The sequence below is a fragment of the Schistocerca gregaria genome, chromosome 7 (assembly GCF_023897955.1).
Source record: "Schistocerca gregaria isolate iqSchGreg1 chromosome 7, iqSchGreg1.2, whole genome shotgun sequence".
NCBI lineage: Eukaryota > Metazoa > Arthropoda > Insecta > Orthoptera > Acrididae > Schistocerca > Schistocerca gregaria.
In genome coordinates, this window is record NC_064926.1 from 24,844,763 (window position 1) to 24,861,326 (window position 16,564).

The window sequence follows — 16,564 nt, forward strand, 5'->3', positions numbered from 1 at the left end:
AGAGTTTGGAAATTATAAAAAATAGAGATTTAGCTTAGCCGCTGCCTGTCTCCTGTTTGCTATTATGCTTTCGAGAAATATGCAACTATATTGTCAAGACGCGAGGTAAGTGGAAATTTTGATTAGAGCCAGATAATTGTTTTACTTCATTTGCGCATTTAATATAAAGAAAAGTTGTATTCAGACCAGTTAGAGTTCATTTCGAATGGGGTTCTGTTTAGTCAAAGGTTGATTTACGAGTTTATTGCAGATAACAGTTTGTGAGTACGTAGTTTTGGTGATACGTAGACTTTTCGTAGATTGAGATGTAAATTTGGGCTAAATTTCATACAGGAACAAATAGTGGCGAACTTACAACTTGCTACAAATAGACGCCGCGGAAGACAACACAAGTGGCGGAAATATTCTGCTACATTGGCAGCACGTTGGCACATTGTGGGCAGAGCAATACATTTCCAGAACCAAACTGCCGTAGGTACATGAAACTCCCTCCAACAAAAGACCTCGAAGTATCCAAATACTGATCTGACAGGTATGAAGATACTTTCGAAATGTGAGCGTACTGTTGAAATATCTCAGAACAAGACACTGGGAACGTCAAAAATGTATGGATGTTATTAATTAAGTGAACAAATAAAGTACAGAATAGGCCCTTACTTCCTCTTATATTCTGTAATTATGTGGAAAGTGTCCCCCTGCGCCTCGATGGCTATCGTACATATTCTGTAAGAGGGACGCGACACCGCTATTTGAGATGATTTAGTGTATGTCGACAGACCGTTTTATCCAACTGTTACTCACACAATAACGGATACATACAAAAAATTATTTGAAATTCCAGCATGTTTTATTTGCCATAGTAGAAGGCAGCTACTAGAGTAGAATGATGACAATGCAGGCCTAGTGATGGAGCAAACAGGCGTTCGCGTGGTATTGACTTCCGTTCATTGAAGAGTATTTAGTGTGACGTTCGACTCATTACGTATTTTGAGGTGTAATGCTTTACTTATAGAAACTTGTAGCTTTTTCAACGAGTTTGAATATTCGAGCCGAATGATGTGCTAAATTGTGACTCAGAATGGTAGGAAGGATATGGGAATGAACTGTTTTCATCCAAGCTGATATTCCGGAACGAAGCAACAAATCATCAGTAGCGACAGTCCAGTCGAGTGCGGGCAGACCCTCCTGGGAGGTTAAGTCTGTGCTAGCTGGACAACGCGGGCACCCTTTGCTGCCTCAGTCCCAGCTGCATCTACCAAAACCTAACTCCTACTCTTCCAAACGCCACACCAGTTCTCACGCGCACCTTGTTGGGTGATGCAACGCAAACGTCACACGAGTCTTTTCCCTCCCTGAGAACCCAGTAGCATGCCACATTAAACTGGGTGAGCTGCAGTTGCTGTTCTACTCACGATAAAGTTACAGCTTCACCGATACAGGAAACCTGTCAGTGGAACATCGATGTTCCTCGCTACCAAATTTAAGGACATCCGAACACTCGATTACATCAGTTAGTGGAGAACGAGAGAGTTACATCACCATGACCCCCCATGTCGCCAGAGCATACACTACGGTTTCTTATTTTGCGATATCTTCAATTCCATGTTTACATCTCTCACTGCCACAAGCGACAGCAAAAGATACAAGAGTGCTGCTGCTGTGAGCGCTGAAGGGTCAGTGCTCGACCTCCATCAACCTCTCGGCTCGTGTCGTGGGACTGTTATGAAAACCGTTTCGTGTATAACGAACTGTGTTTCGAAAGCTGAGGTTTTCTGCCCAAGTCACTCTTTATATATGTCAACGGGACATATAGGGTGATTCTAAAACAACTTTATATTTTCTAGAGGTGGTGCCTCCAGCTCTCGTGCATATTTGAAAAATATTATATTACTACCTTAGGCTGCTGTTAAGATACTTTATCTATACATATTAATTGATGACGTAATTTTGTGTTATTGCATGATAACAGTGTCTTATTCATGGTTTTATGATCACAGTAGAAAGATTTTCTATTTCTCCCAACATAATGCTGTGAATACTTTTATTACTCTGGTGATGGTCAAATTGGTAGTGTAAATAAAGTATTCTACCGGCAGCTCGAACTGCTAATACGTTTTTCAAAATTACAACTTTACGTATATAAAGAATTTTACTGAAGAGTCTTATTTACGCCATAAAGGTGTCATCTTGTAGCAAGACAGTGGAAGTTTCATCCCATGGATTCACTTTCACTTTCACTTCGGCTAAATGAGTCATTAGTCATACAGCGAACGATCCATCTGAACTCAGTTTCTTACCACACTTTATTCACCATACCTGGCGTCACTTGTGCAGCTGGTTGTCATGTCACTGGCGTTCGTAGTGGTGGAATTCGGTACTACAATAACAGATGAATGAAACTCGAAGTATTTCGCTACAAAATGGCACCTTAACCACGTGTCTAAGTCGTCTCAATAAAATTCTAAACGTAAGTGAAGTTGTAAAGCTCTTTGAGAATCACCCCGTAGTGTGAAAATATAGACAGTAACGTGAAAATATTTCATAAATAATATAAAATTGTTATGGATCCTAAGGCTGGTTTGAACACCACCGCGTTTATCTAGGAATATTCCTATTGGAGATGGTGTGCTGTTTCCTTCTTCCAATGTTTGAACTAGCTTACCGAACTAGTTGTGGGAGTACCTACAGTTTTACATGGCCTTCGAACCACGGTGAGGATCGGAATTTTTCACATCAATAAATACTGCTAGAGGGGACAGAAGTGACAAGAGGCAGACTTCAGACAAACAGCAAGCAAATTGCACAAATATACACTCTCAGACAAAACAAAGGAAAACGGTGCAGGGTTTACCAGGAATGCAGCGGCAAATCTGAAATTGTGATGTAGGTACATGTACAGACTAACAAATGGTTACAATTTAGAAAATGAATGATCTCTTCAAGAGGAAGAGTTTCGCATATTGAGCATGCCAGTAACGTGTCGGTCCAACTCTGATCCTTACGCAAGCAGATATTCGGCGTCGCATTGATTGACAGAGTTACTGGATGTTCTCCTAACGAATATCTTGCCACATTCTGTCCAGCTGGTGCGTTACATCGTCAAAAGCCTAATGCTCCAAAACGTTCTCAATTGAGGAGAGATCCAGGGACCCTGTCGGCCGACGTAGGGTTTGGCAAGTACGAAGGCAAGCAGTAGAATCGTTCATTGGTGCCGACGGGGCACTATCTTGCTGACATGTTAGCCCAGGGTGGCTTGCCATGGACGGCAACAAAAGGGTCGTAGAATATCGCCGACGAACCACCGTGCTCTAAGGCTGCAGCGGATGACAACCAAACGGATCCTGCCGTGAAATGAAACGATAGCACCCCAGACCGTCACTGCTGGTTCTCGGGGCGTATGGGCGGGCGACAGTCACGTTTGTGTCGCATTGCTGTCCGGGAGTCTACAGACACTTCGCTGTTTACGGGGGCTTAATTTGAAGCGGGACTCTTCACTAAAGACAGTTCCACTACCACAGATGGGATTGTAGGTCGAAGACGTGTTGGAGACGACCCGAACAGAGGTGCGACACCAGCCTGCCACCAATCGTGCGAATCGACAACCGAGAGTGCCGGTCGGCGGTGCCATTTCTGTTCATAGCAGGACCCCATCGGTCGCCGCCCGCGGTGTCCTTAGGATACAGTTGTTCTTCGACGATGTCTACGACCCTTTTGTTGCTCCTTACGGCAAGCCACCCTGGGCTCACATCTCAACTGATAATGCCCGGCGGTACGCAGCGAGTGTTTCTACTGCTTCCCAAACCCTACTTTGCCCAGTAATATCGCCGGATCTCTACCCAGCTGGGAACGCCTGGAGTATTATGGACAGGGCTCCCTGTTCAGCTCTGGCTTTTGCAGATCTAAAGTACTAGTTGGACAGAATTTGGCGATACCCCTCAGGAGAACATCCAACAATCTATCAGTCAACGCAAAGCCGATAACTGCTTGCAGAAGGTCCAGAAGTGAACCACAGCATTGTCGACTTGTTCAGTTGTGAATCTCTTTCTCTCGAATAAGTTATCCATTTTTTTCTGAAATTGTAATCATTTATTTGTACGTACATATTCATCACGTCTACCGACTTCCGTCCCATTCGGATAATTCTTCGTGATGCTCCGTTTTTTCCCTTAGAGTGTATATTCTTTCAGTGCTAAACGGCCGGATTTCTCCGCCATTGCAAGCGGACTCCTTATCTTACCGTAGGCTGCCGGAAACGCGCTACACGTTCTCTAACCGAGAGTGAGGATCTTGCCGCTCAAAGCTGTTGTGTCTTTGTTTGCAAAGACTGTGGAAAGGTATTAACTGTGATGAATCCTTGACAATAGCGGCCAATAAGGCTCACCGGTAGCAAAGCATCAAGCGGACGGGCAGGCATGAATAGCTGAACAGCTCTCTAGCGAGTCCGTGTGAGTAGCTCTCTACGACTGCACCGAACGAGCACTGCGGTCGGTGTCCTCCAAGACGACAACTGTCACCGCACTGCTGATCCAAGCACAACTGTGAGTAGCACGGCAAGTGTAAATCTGCGTCTCTGATTCGCAAGCAACCTGCTGTGTGAAGGAGAGTAATTGTGGTTCCCCTATCACCCTCCTCCTCCTGCCCCCCACCATTTTCATGTTTTCATTGTGCTAATGATGCATGGGAAGAAGGCCTTTGGAGCCGGCCGCGGTGGTCTTGCGGTTCTAGGCGCTGCAGTCTGGAACCGTGGGACTGCTACGGTCGCAGGTTCGAATCCTGCCTCGGGCATGGATGTGTGTGATGTCCTTAGGTTAGTTAGGTTTAAGCAGTTCTAAGATCTAGGGGACTGCTGACCTAAGATGTTAAGTCCCATAGTGCTCAGAGCCATTTGAACCATTTTGATGTTTGAAACGCCTGTGGATAAAACCCACGAACGAGTTCAGTTTATCCGTTTTCCTCGTCGTGACCGATGCACCTGATGTTTCCAGGAATGTTCTAGGAACGCACGCTATCAAAATTATAATAGTAAACCCCTCTGGGATGTACGACGCATCTTTTGTAGCTTATGACCCTGGTCTTTGGTGAGGTACACGTCCATGATTACTGTGCAGTTCATATTTAAGTGTTTAGCAGAGGGCGCAAAGAACCCAATTTCACAGTTTTCCTCTAAAGTTTCACTCGTGAATAGCACGTTAGGAGAGTGAGCAACCAAATCTTCCAATGGAAGTTCCGATTTCTCTTATTTTATTATGATTGTCGTTTCTCCCTTTGCAGGTAGGAGTCACCAAAAAATTGGTTTGGCGTTCGGACGAGATAGTTCATGAATTTATTTTCGTGAAATGATTTTCTTGTAATGTTTGTCACCCCAACAGACTCTCAATATCCGTGACGCTCTCTTGCCATTTTCGTCGAAATACAAAGACCTTCTTAGAACGTTTTCGATACCCACCGTCAGTGCACATTAGAAATGGTCCCATATCCCGCAGCAGTATTCCTGAAGAGAACGGATAAACGCACATTAGGAAGTTTATTTAGTAGATTTTCTACTCCTCCTATCAAGTCTTCAGTTCGCCCTCCCCACATTTCCTGTCTTATGGTTACAATTTCAGTTGTTCCTAGTATTTAGAGTTTAAAATTATTGAGTTATCGAATGTAATGGAACTGTTTCAGTACTATGTTCAACCTTAATTGACTCTTCTTCTACAATGCAGATACGTTGTCTAAATCATTTTGTAATTCGATTTGATAGTCTGACGACTTATCTAGACGGTAAACGACGACAACATCTGCAAACACCTTCCTAACTCATGTTCACAGAATATGAACAGAAGAGGTCCTATAACGCCTCCTTGAGGATGATCGGCCCCGTAAAGCCGTCGCGCTTACTAAACAAACCTGTGACGAAACGCGCAACGCTTATTTGAATATTCACACCAATGAAGCAGTCAAAAGAGTCTTGTGTAAGTCATTTATGTGTGATAGCGATTATTTATATTATCCAGAGTTTTTTCCTATGAATCTCAGGTTGCCGCCTTCTTTTTCTACATCTAATTTTATGCCGTCGTTTCATTTTTGGTAGCTCCGAACGTTTACTCTGGTAATGTATGATCGTTTTTATTTCCATTTATTCATCAGTAATAGTGTATTCGTCCGCTGCTCGTGGTCTCGCGGTAGCGTTCTCGCTTCCCGAGCGCGGGGTCCCGGGTACGATTCCCGGCGGGGTCAGGGATTTTTCCCGCCTCGAGGTGACTGGGTGTTGTTGTGTCGTCTTCATTATCATCATTCATCGTCGCTCCCCTACGCTCTGTAAAGAAGTATGGGACTCATCATCATCAATAGTGTATTCGAATAGTAATGGTTCTTTCGTCACACTTATACACAGTACAGTACTTTTATTTAAGTTGAGACTCAACTGATAATGCGTGCACCAGTCGTCACTCCTTTCCAGGTCTTCCCGGTTTTCGCTACAGTTTTCTAGCGCTGTACATTTGGAGTACGCAACAATACCATCCGCGAACGACCTCACGGAGATTCACACCTTCAAAGACGAAAGCATTTTGTATAAGTTGTCACTTGTGGAATATCTACTTGACGATATCTTACAACTGGACGTTCGCATAGTACATCAACAACATCGCGACAATTCTTCCCTCTTTGCTCTATCTCCATAGCAAACGTGGCCGCTGCCACGATCTTCCGCCGGTGCCTGCTAAATGGACGTCTATTCAGCACGTGAGGGGCTTCCCCTAAAATGTGGCCTTCCCCTCCCCCCTTGTTGAGATGTAGTACTCCTACCTCTGCCTCACGTGTGGTTCCTCAGGTAAAAATACGTAAAAAAGAAAATTTTAAAAATTTGTTTTAAACATTGAAAAAACACTACAACAAAATCATATTCTAACAAGAGCCGACACAACAATCTACCAACGCAATATCATATTTTGTTTATAAAGCGTATTAAATAGTGTTTTTAACGTGTGATCATAAAAATTTTATTTTAAACACGTCAACGCTGAGTAATATTCAGACGAACAGACAGACAAGTGAGAGACGGATAAAATGGCTCCACGAAAATAGTATTAACTGTTTTGATGGATCACTAAAAAATTGGACGTTGATAGGTATACTGTTACATACATTAAATATTATTGAACCTTCGCTTGCATTGTAGACGAAAGACAATATTCTTTGTACCTTCCTTTGAGCTGTATGATAACGAAGTTTTTCCGTCTCTTGGTTTATATGATCACTAAGAGAATTCTTGTGCGTGAACTTCAGCTTAGCTGCCTTTCACAAACAAATAACTTCCTACACCAGAGGTATGAATTAAAAAACGCCTCCAGCCACAACTTTTCGCGTTTTATTAAGTACACGATGCATTTCGGCCCCTTTGGGTCCATCATCAGGTGTAATTTGTCTTAATACGTGCTTTACTTCTTCTCTTGAATGAGGTGAAATGCATATTCCTGGCCGGCCGCGGTGGTCTCGCGGTTCTAGGCGCGCAGTCCGGAACCATGCGACTGCTACGGTCGCAGGTTCGAATCCTGCCTCGGGCATGGGTGTGTGTGATGTCCTTAGGTTAGTTAGGTTTAAGTAGTTCTAAGTTCTAGGGGACTGATAACCACAGCAGTTGAGTCCCATAGTGCTCAGAGCCATTTGAACCACTTTGAGCATATTCCTGTCACGAAAATGTTTAATGTTAGGTTATAAATTTCGTGGAAAGTATGTGCAAAATAGTGGAACAGATGAACAGTGTACACTTACCACATAATCCACGAAAAGCGTTTTTAACGTTTTAGCACCAGTAAACATTCTTTTCCCCGTCGTTTCCGTACATGTCACTTCATTGAAATTTATAAATTTGTGGTAAGATCTTATGGGACCAAACTGCTTAGGTCATCCGTCCCTAATCTTACACACTACTTAACCTAACTTAAACTAACTTACGCTATGGACAACACACGCATCCAGCCGTGCAATCCGTGGCAAGGCGCCTTAGAGCAGGCTACCCCACGCGGCACTTATTCGAGAGGCATATTTGCACACACGTGTTGGTAAACACTTGACGATGTTTTTGTACATGGTGTTGTCAAGGATGAATTTATTCGTAGAGCTGAAGATATAACTATTAAACAATTGACATATGCAAGAAATAACTTTATAATAGGTCTTTAAAATTATTGTAATAACTTTGGCTTGCAAAATGAGTTTGTTCATTTAACATAGATTGTGGTTGTTTGATTTTGTGGAGCCGAAGAGTGTCGGAATGCACAATGGACATAAATGGATGCACCAATAATACAATACAAACAGCCGTTACTTTGGTTTTATTTATTAGGCAACCAGTTTTGACATTATATTATGTCATCTTCAGGCCTGCGTATATCGAGTGAGCCTCGTGTTACAAACCAAACAGTGCCGCATTACTTTCTGAAGATGACATAATGTAATGTCGTAACTCGTTGCCTAATAAATAAAACCAATGTAACGGCTGTTGGTATTGTGTTATTGGAGATCGACCAGACGAAGTCATGCACTCCAGACACAGGATGTAGTTACATTTATTAAATGGATGCAGGTGATCAGACAGGATGCTTACATACGGGTCAGCCGTCAGAGTCGTATCTAGACGTATCAGGAGTCCCATATCAGTCTCCATACCATTACAGAGCCTCCACCAGCTTGAACAGTCCGCTGCTGACATAGAGGGTACATGGATTCATGAGGTTGCCTCCACACCCGTACACGTCCATCCGCTCGATACAATTTGAAGCGAGGCTCGTCCGACCAGGCAACGTGTTTCCACTCATCAAAGCCCCAGTGTCAGTGTCGAGGCGTGAAGGTTTGCGTCATCAAGCCCGTGTCGATGATGTTCCGTTGAATGGTTCTCACGCTGACACAGCATTCAAACCTGCTGTAATTTTCGGAAGGGCTGCACTTCTGCCACGCTGAACAGTTCTCTCCAGTCGTCGTCGGTCCGTTCTTGCAGGATCTTTTTCCGGCCACAGCGATGTCGGCGATTTGACGTTTTACCGGATTCCTGATATTCACCGTACACTCGTGAAATGGTCGTAGAGGAACATCCCAACTTCATCTTTACCTCGGAGACGCTGTGTCCTACCGGTCGTGCGCTCGTATTACACCACGTTCAGACTCACTTAAACCTTGATAATCTGCTATTTTAGCAGCAGCAACCGATCTAACAACTGCGCCAGACACTTGTCTTATATTGGCGTTGCCGACCTCAGCGCAGTATTCTTGCTGTTTACGTATCTCTGTATTTGAAATCGCATGCCTATACCAATTTTTTTGACGCTTCAGTGTAAAACATAATGTTATACGTCGTCTCTGAATTGAAAATTCGGCGTGAAATTTTCCATTGCGCCCCCCCCCCTCCGGCCTTTAAATGAAATTTCTTGCTCTGAAGGTAAGGAACCGTTGCTGGCGCTGTCACCTGTCACAGGAAGCCACCGCCACACCATTTCAGTCTGCAGACAGCTGTGTTGTGGTCGACATTCGTCTGCGGTCCGACTGCGCACTTAGCTCACCGTCCGCCACGTTATACCTCTACGATCACAACTGCAATGAAACGTTTTTCTTTCTCGCGAGTGCACCTGTTATTTTTGCAGGCGGTGCAGCGCACGTGTCTCCCTGGTAGCTGAGTCCGGCCCGCCTCTGGCGCTGACAGAACCGGCTGCCCCGCCACTTGGCGCATTTCCTTTAGACGGACGGCGTGCGCCGTTTGCCCACTGCCCCGGGCTGGCCGCCCGTGTAAACACGCGCTCCTTGAAGGCTGCGGACTTGCCGTGGTGTGTGGCCAGGAAGCGGGCACCTGGCAGCGGGCAAGGCGCGGGGCGCGGAGGGCTGACTGCCGCTCGCGTCGGGAAGGTCGCCGCCGCAGGAGGTGACGCCCACGCGGCCTCTGCTTGCCTCACTTCGACTCCAGCTCTTGGACGCACACGGCACATGCAGTGCAGGATTTCAGTGATAAGATTAGCTGCTGATATAATCAGTGAAAATGAAGAACAGTCATAGGAATGAACAGTATAATGAGCACAGAATATGGAGTGAGGGGAAATCAAAGTAAGACACAAGTATTGATGAGGAGCAGAAATGAGATGATCGATAGACATCACATCGAAATTGGGGCCCAAATAACTGCCCACCCGAAGGAATTTTTTTCGAAGCAAAGTAGCACACGAAGGGCGAATCGAGAAGGATATAAGGAGCATTGCAGCAGAGGAAAATAGGGCATTTTACGCTAAAAGAGGTCTACTATTATCAAAAATAGACGCTAATTTTTCGAAGAAATTCCTGACAGTAAACTTCGTGTGAGCCACCATTGTACGCAAGTGATTCGTAGTCTATGGGATAGCAGAGAAGGAGATCGGAACGTTTCTTATGTGCAGGGTGGTGGACATATTCGAGTATCGATGACTGTGCTCTGGTTTCCTGTACACTGACTGACCAAGTCTCCCGCCTTCCGCTCAGCTGCAACATACCAGAACGCTAGCTCGAATTCCTTCTCTATCTCGATTGTAAATCTAATGCTGGGATGGACGCCGTTCTGTGATCGATAAAATGCTGCAGCGCATATTCGTTGTGAAGCAATATCAGGGAGGTGAACGTAGCTTTGTTTTCACCATCCTGTACCCAAACAAGCGATCGTGTACACGTTAATACACAGAGCAAAAATTATTCCTGTCGACGACCTCCTAAAGACTGGATTTCAGAATTGAGACTTGTGTTCAGAGGGAATGGTTAAAACCAAAGAGATTTGCAATCGCTTTCAGGTGCCACCGAAGGAAAACAAAGGGCAAAGAGCAGAAAGTGAAGCCGTGGCTGCAGAGTCACGGACTGAGACCGGTGTTCCGGCCCGCTGTCAAAATACGGGTTAAGCTGCGCGTTCTTAAAGACGACGTGGCGTTTCACGCGCCCCGAGTGTACGGCGCCTCTCGCGAAAGCAGGAGCATCTGTGTAGATAAAAACAACTCACACAGTTACGGAACGTTGCACGGAGCACAAGCGACACGTTAAACAAGGAAGTTCGGCAAGTCAGCCGCAGCTGAGCATTGACTGCAAAAAAAGACACAAAATACAGTTTGAAAAGACGAGAATGTTTGGTCATTCATCCACATATAACGGTGCACGCTTGGTAGTGTGTAAGGCGAGGTGCTCGACGCTTGCAGCGAGGCTGAGGCGAGGCGCCAGCCCGCGCCTCAGCTGCTCAGTGGCCTCCCCGTGCAAGCGCCGTAGCGGTCCTCCCTGACTGCTGCCTCAGGCTGCAGGCGTGCCTGCGCAAGCGGGATACGGTGCCCGCCCCGCCACTCACTGGCGAACAAGACAGTCATAGCCCTCGAAAGCTCCAGAATTTTATTCCAACTGACGCCATTCGAAAAACGACAAGATTCCATGCAACAAATAATAATAACAATAATAATAACAACAATAGTAGCAACAATAGTAATAATAATATTAATAATAATAATAATGAAATTCTCTCGGGATTCCAAAGGCGTCAAGTGATCTAAAACCCACGAGCTTTTGACCGAGTGACATTCGGTCATTGTCGAGTAGTAACTGTCGTTGGCTGTTGCTGCCGTCCTTACTTAGCGGCCCTACCCTCTGTGACGTCAACGATGCTGAGTCCAGTGCCACAGAAGGTACGTATCTGGTTGTAAGACACCCGTGCTCCCTTCAACCTTCCGATGGTTGGGTTCCGAGCTGTGTTTAACTGCAGATTGCAGTCTTTTGGGGGTGTTCCTGGAAACGTTCATCTCGATGGCTTGTTTTATGATGCTGTCCCGGAAACTATTTCTCATTTTAATAACAGATGTTTCTGCGAATGCGGTGTGGCATCCGTTTTGTAGACCGTGCTCTGCCACGGCAGATTTCTCAGGTACCGTATGCGAAAACACGTTTCACGTTCTATATGGCACTATTGAATAATGCGCACAATCTCTCCGACATAAAACTATCGACACCAGTACGGTATTATGTGTATTTCCGGCGTTCTGAGGCCTACATCGTTTTTCACAGGACTCGTAACTTGCCGACTATTTCCTGGAAGCCTAAAGATTGAACAGATCTTGTGCCTCTTGCGCCATCTACTCCTTCCTGTTACTGAGCCACAGAATGACCAAAACGCAAGCTTCTTCTCCTCCTCCTTGGGGGCCTTCTACTTAAAAGTCCTCGATGAAGTAGCTTGAGAAATTTGTGATGAAGTCTGCTATACGATAAAGAAATGGACTATCCCAATGGTATTTACCTTGTAAGTAGGCTGTTTAGGTTTTTTTATTGGTAACGCCGCTGCCACGTAGTGCTCTGTATGAAAATCACTGGCTGTGCCGTGTGTTGTCTGTGGCTGGTTTGCATTGTCTGCCATTGTAGTGTTGGGCAGCGGCAGCTGGATGCTAACAGCTCGTAGCGTTGCGCAGTTGGAGGTGAGCCGCCAGCAGTGGTGAACGTGGGGAAATTTGTAAGACTGGATGTCATGAACTGCTATATATATTATGACTATTAAGGTAAATCCATTGTTTGTTCTGTATTAAAATCTTTCATTTGCTAACTATGCCTATCAGTAGTTAGTGCCTTCAGTAGTTTGAATCTTTTATTTAGCTGGCAGTTGTGGCGCTCGCTGTATTGCAGTAGCTTGAGTAACGAAGATTTTTGTGAGGTAAGTGATTTGTGAAACGTATAGGTTAATGTTGGTCAGGGCCATTCTTTCGTAGGAATTTTTGGAAGTCAGATTGCGTTGCGCCAAAAATATTGTGTTTCAGTTTAAGCACAGTCGTGTATAATTTTTCTAAGGGGACGTTTCAACCTCTGCTCCAAAAAGTTCACAAGGAGTGGAACACGGGGACCCACAGTGAAATCCGAGTAGAACAAAAAAAAAAGGATGTGAATCAAAGTCAGTTGCCTAGCCTTTGCTGATAATATGCTCCTACTAGGCGAAAAGTGAGAAGAGATCAAAGAACAGACCTTCAAACGACAAAACAAGTAGAAAACAGATGTCTCAAAATTTCTACTAAAAAGACCAAATTAATGCCAAACCATAAAAAACCGACCGAAACATCTTAAAGAGGAAAACTGTTGTATTGGCAGAAGAGCCAACACCTTGTTACTAGAGGAGGCCGAAATGCACGCATTGAAGCTCACGCAGGCTGGCGTGAGGAGGGAAGGACTATACTGCATGAGGTGTGGAACATGACAAGGAATTAGAATTCAGAAAGCGGACGTAATTAGTTTGATACTCAACTTTAATGCATTAAAGATTAACGTCGCTCTTGACGGTACATGATTCACAATAATATCTATTGAGAATACTTTCAGTAACTCAATAGGGGGCCTTCCTAGATCGTAGCAAATGACGTAGCTGAAGGCTATGCTAAACTGTCGTCTCTGCAAATAAGAGCGTATGTAGTCAGTGAACCATAGCTAGCAAAGTCGGCTGTACAACTGGGGCGAATGCTAGGAAGTCTCTCTAGACCTGCCGTGTGGCGGCGCTCGGTCTGCAATCACTGACAGTGGCGACACGCGGGTCCGACGTATACTACCGGACCGCGGCCGATTTAAAGGCTATCACCTAGCAAGTGTAGTGTCTGGCGGTGACACCGCAAAAACAAAATATAAAAATCGTTTAAGAATTCAAATATCTTGGACACTGGATCAGCTGGAATGTCCTCGAGATAAAGGCAATGAGATCTATAAGAAATGAAATTGAACTGGTCTTCCAACTCACAAAAACACATAACAAGAAACCTCTGTCTTGGAATGCGAGCATAAGTCACTACAACAGGTTAATCAGACCCGAAGCCCTATTTGCAACCTGTAAGCGCCGCGACCGACTGTTGACAGCACAGTTCAAGAGAAGTTCGGCTAGCAGCGTCAACGTTAGGCACTTCGACAGCAGTTCAAGAAAGACTTTTGTCAGTTAGAGATCAGCAGTGACTGTAAAGGCTGATTAATTCGTATATCACCCTTTGCTTGCGACGCATATGTGTAATTGCCAAAGTCAAGTATTGTATTTGATCAATTGTAATAAAACTCATTAATACGACTTGTTTGACTGTCTGTCTACCGAACCGCGTATGCAGCCTTCCTCGACACGACGAGATTGACGCAGAGGATGGACGAGACACAACCGAAACATTGCCCTCCAACAACCAAGGCCCAACTGAAAGGTTGGAAATCAACCAAAGAAAGATATTAATAAAAATACTAGGCCTCAGACTCCATAACAACGAACTAATCGAAATCAGACGTGAAACTTATCAAACAACCAAAAATCTCTTCAACACAATGAGGAAAAGTAGAACTCATTTTTATGGACACATCTTCAGAATGAAACCTAATAGACTATCCAACAAAGAAACCAAACCACACTGGTTTAATGAAATGTAGAAGGAATTAAAAGAACTCCGAATCACAGAAAACACGTTCACAGATAAAAAGGCAAAAAAAAGTAAGAAATTTCCTAGTCAAAATCAAAACAGAACGAACAATCCAAATCTCTGAAGAAGGTAGGACAGCAAGATCATAAAGAATGAAACAACACTGGACTAAAAGAAAGGGACAGAAGATTAGAAAGTGACTGGTCTAACGTACTTCAAAGTCGGATAAAACGAAGAAAGAAGAAGGAGAAGGAGAATAAGCAGAGTGTGCAGTGTTGACAGAGCCTCGTGCAGAGTTTCCGGTCAGCAACTGCGCAGCTCAGACCTCTGTGACATTCTGGCCAGACAGCGTCCTACAGAATGTTGCGGTATTCGTAAACAGTTCTTTCGCGCTGACAGCTGCAGAAGAAGCTCATTCCTCACCGCAGCCTGAACCGAGTTTATCGGTTCTCTTCGCCTGAGTGATCGAATGGCCGTTATGGTCCAGAGCGCAGAATTCATTAGAGACAAGAGCATCACGCACGTTGCTCATACGAACAATTGTAACGTCTGAAGTTTTCACTTCTGGGATTTTTAGTTTCGAGCGTACTTACATTTACGTACACCGCTGGACGGACAGCATGCTTAAGACTGTAATGGACTGTCGATTTTTGGACTTAGTGGTTGATGCAAAACGTTTAAGGTAATAGAGGCACCGGTATCAGACAGGCACTGCAGGTAAAAACAACTAAGTCTTTGATCATACAGTGCGGGCTTTTTGTGTCCTTGATGAATTATTTTTTACAGGCATTAGGCCGTGGACAAGGGCATATGTCTGTGAGGACTGTTTTTCCTCCTAATGCTGGGGTACCGTCACACCTAAATTGCATTTTTAAAGCAGCTGAGCGAATCCTTTACGCGTAACTGCTGCTGGCTAACGCGGATTCGCGCCACCGTGTGTCACGGAGCTTGTAGTGGGGGAGAACGGCGCTGTTTGGTCAACTTGGCACGACGTACTCGGTTTCAGTCCTCCGTCTTGCCTGTTAATCTTGTTTTGGGCTTATCAACTTGTATGGCCTCCGTACGTCCTAGCACTGTAATGACGGGTCTTGATGAAAGCACACTGCTGCACAAACGAATTTCGTGGTTCCGTGGTCCCAGTGCACGATCTACTACTGCATATTGCGACCTACTACTTTGATTTGTCTGTGTTTCCCAGACAACAACAGCTCGTGTTCCTCAAGCAAGATATTAATTCTTCTTCTTGTAATATTAATGCATCTTTTTTTAGTGTTAATCAGTGACTTGAAGACGGTCCTTAGTCTAAACTAGCTGTCTGTGTCTAAAAATTCATTACATCATCTTTTGGTGGTTCCACGATGTCGTTGCTTGTCCAAATTGCGAATATATAACAACTGCTGATACGACTGCACATATTTGCCAGGTTCCTAGTTTGTTGCTGTAACTGATCCTCTTGAAAATCTTGTATCACATTCGGTGGGACAAAATCAACTGACTTGTCCGCGATGTTAACCTAGAAGATCAGTCGGAAATGGGGAACTGCATTCCCGCCGGGCTTTGCGGACATACACTCCTGGAAACTGAAATAAGAACACCGTGAATTCATTGTCCCAGGAAGGGGAAACTTTATTGACACATTCCTGGGGTCAGATACATCACATGATCACACTGACAGAACCACAGGCACATAGACACAGGCAACAGAGCATGCACAATGTCGGCACTAGTACAGTGTATATCCACCTTTCGCAGCAATGCAGGCTGCTATTCTCCCATGGAGACGATCGTAGAGATGCTGGATGTAGTCCTGTGGAACGGCTTGCCATGCCATTTCCACCTGGCGCCTCAGTTGGACCAGCGTTCGTGCTGGACGTGCAGACCGCGTGAGACGACGCTTCATCCAGTCCCAAACATGCTCAATGGGGGAGAGATCCGGAGATCTTGCTGGCCAGGGTAGTTGACTTACACCTTCTAGAGCACGTTGGGTGGCACAGGAGACATGCCGACGTGCATTGTCCTGTTGGAACAGCAAGTTCCCTTGCCGGTCTAGGAATGGTAGAACGATGGGTTCGATGACGGTTTGGATGTACCGTGCACTATTCAGTGTCCTCTCGACGATCACCAGAGGTGTACGGCCAGTGTAGGAGAACGCTCCCCACACCATGATGCCGGGTGTT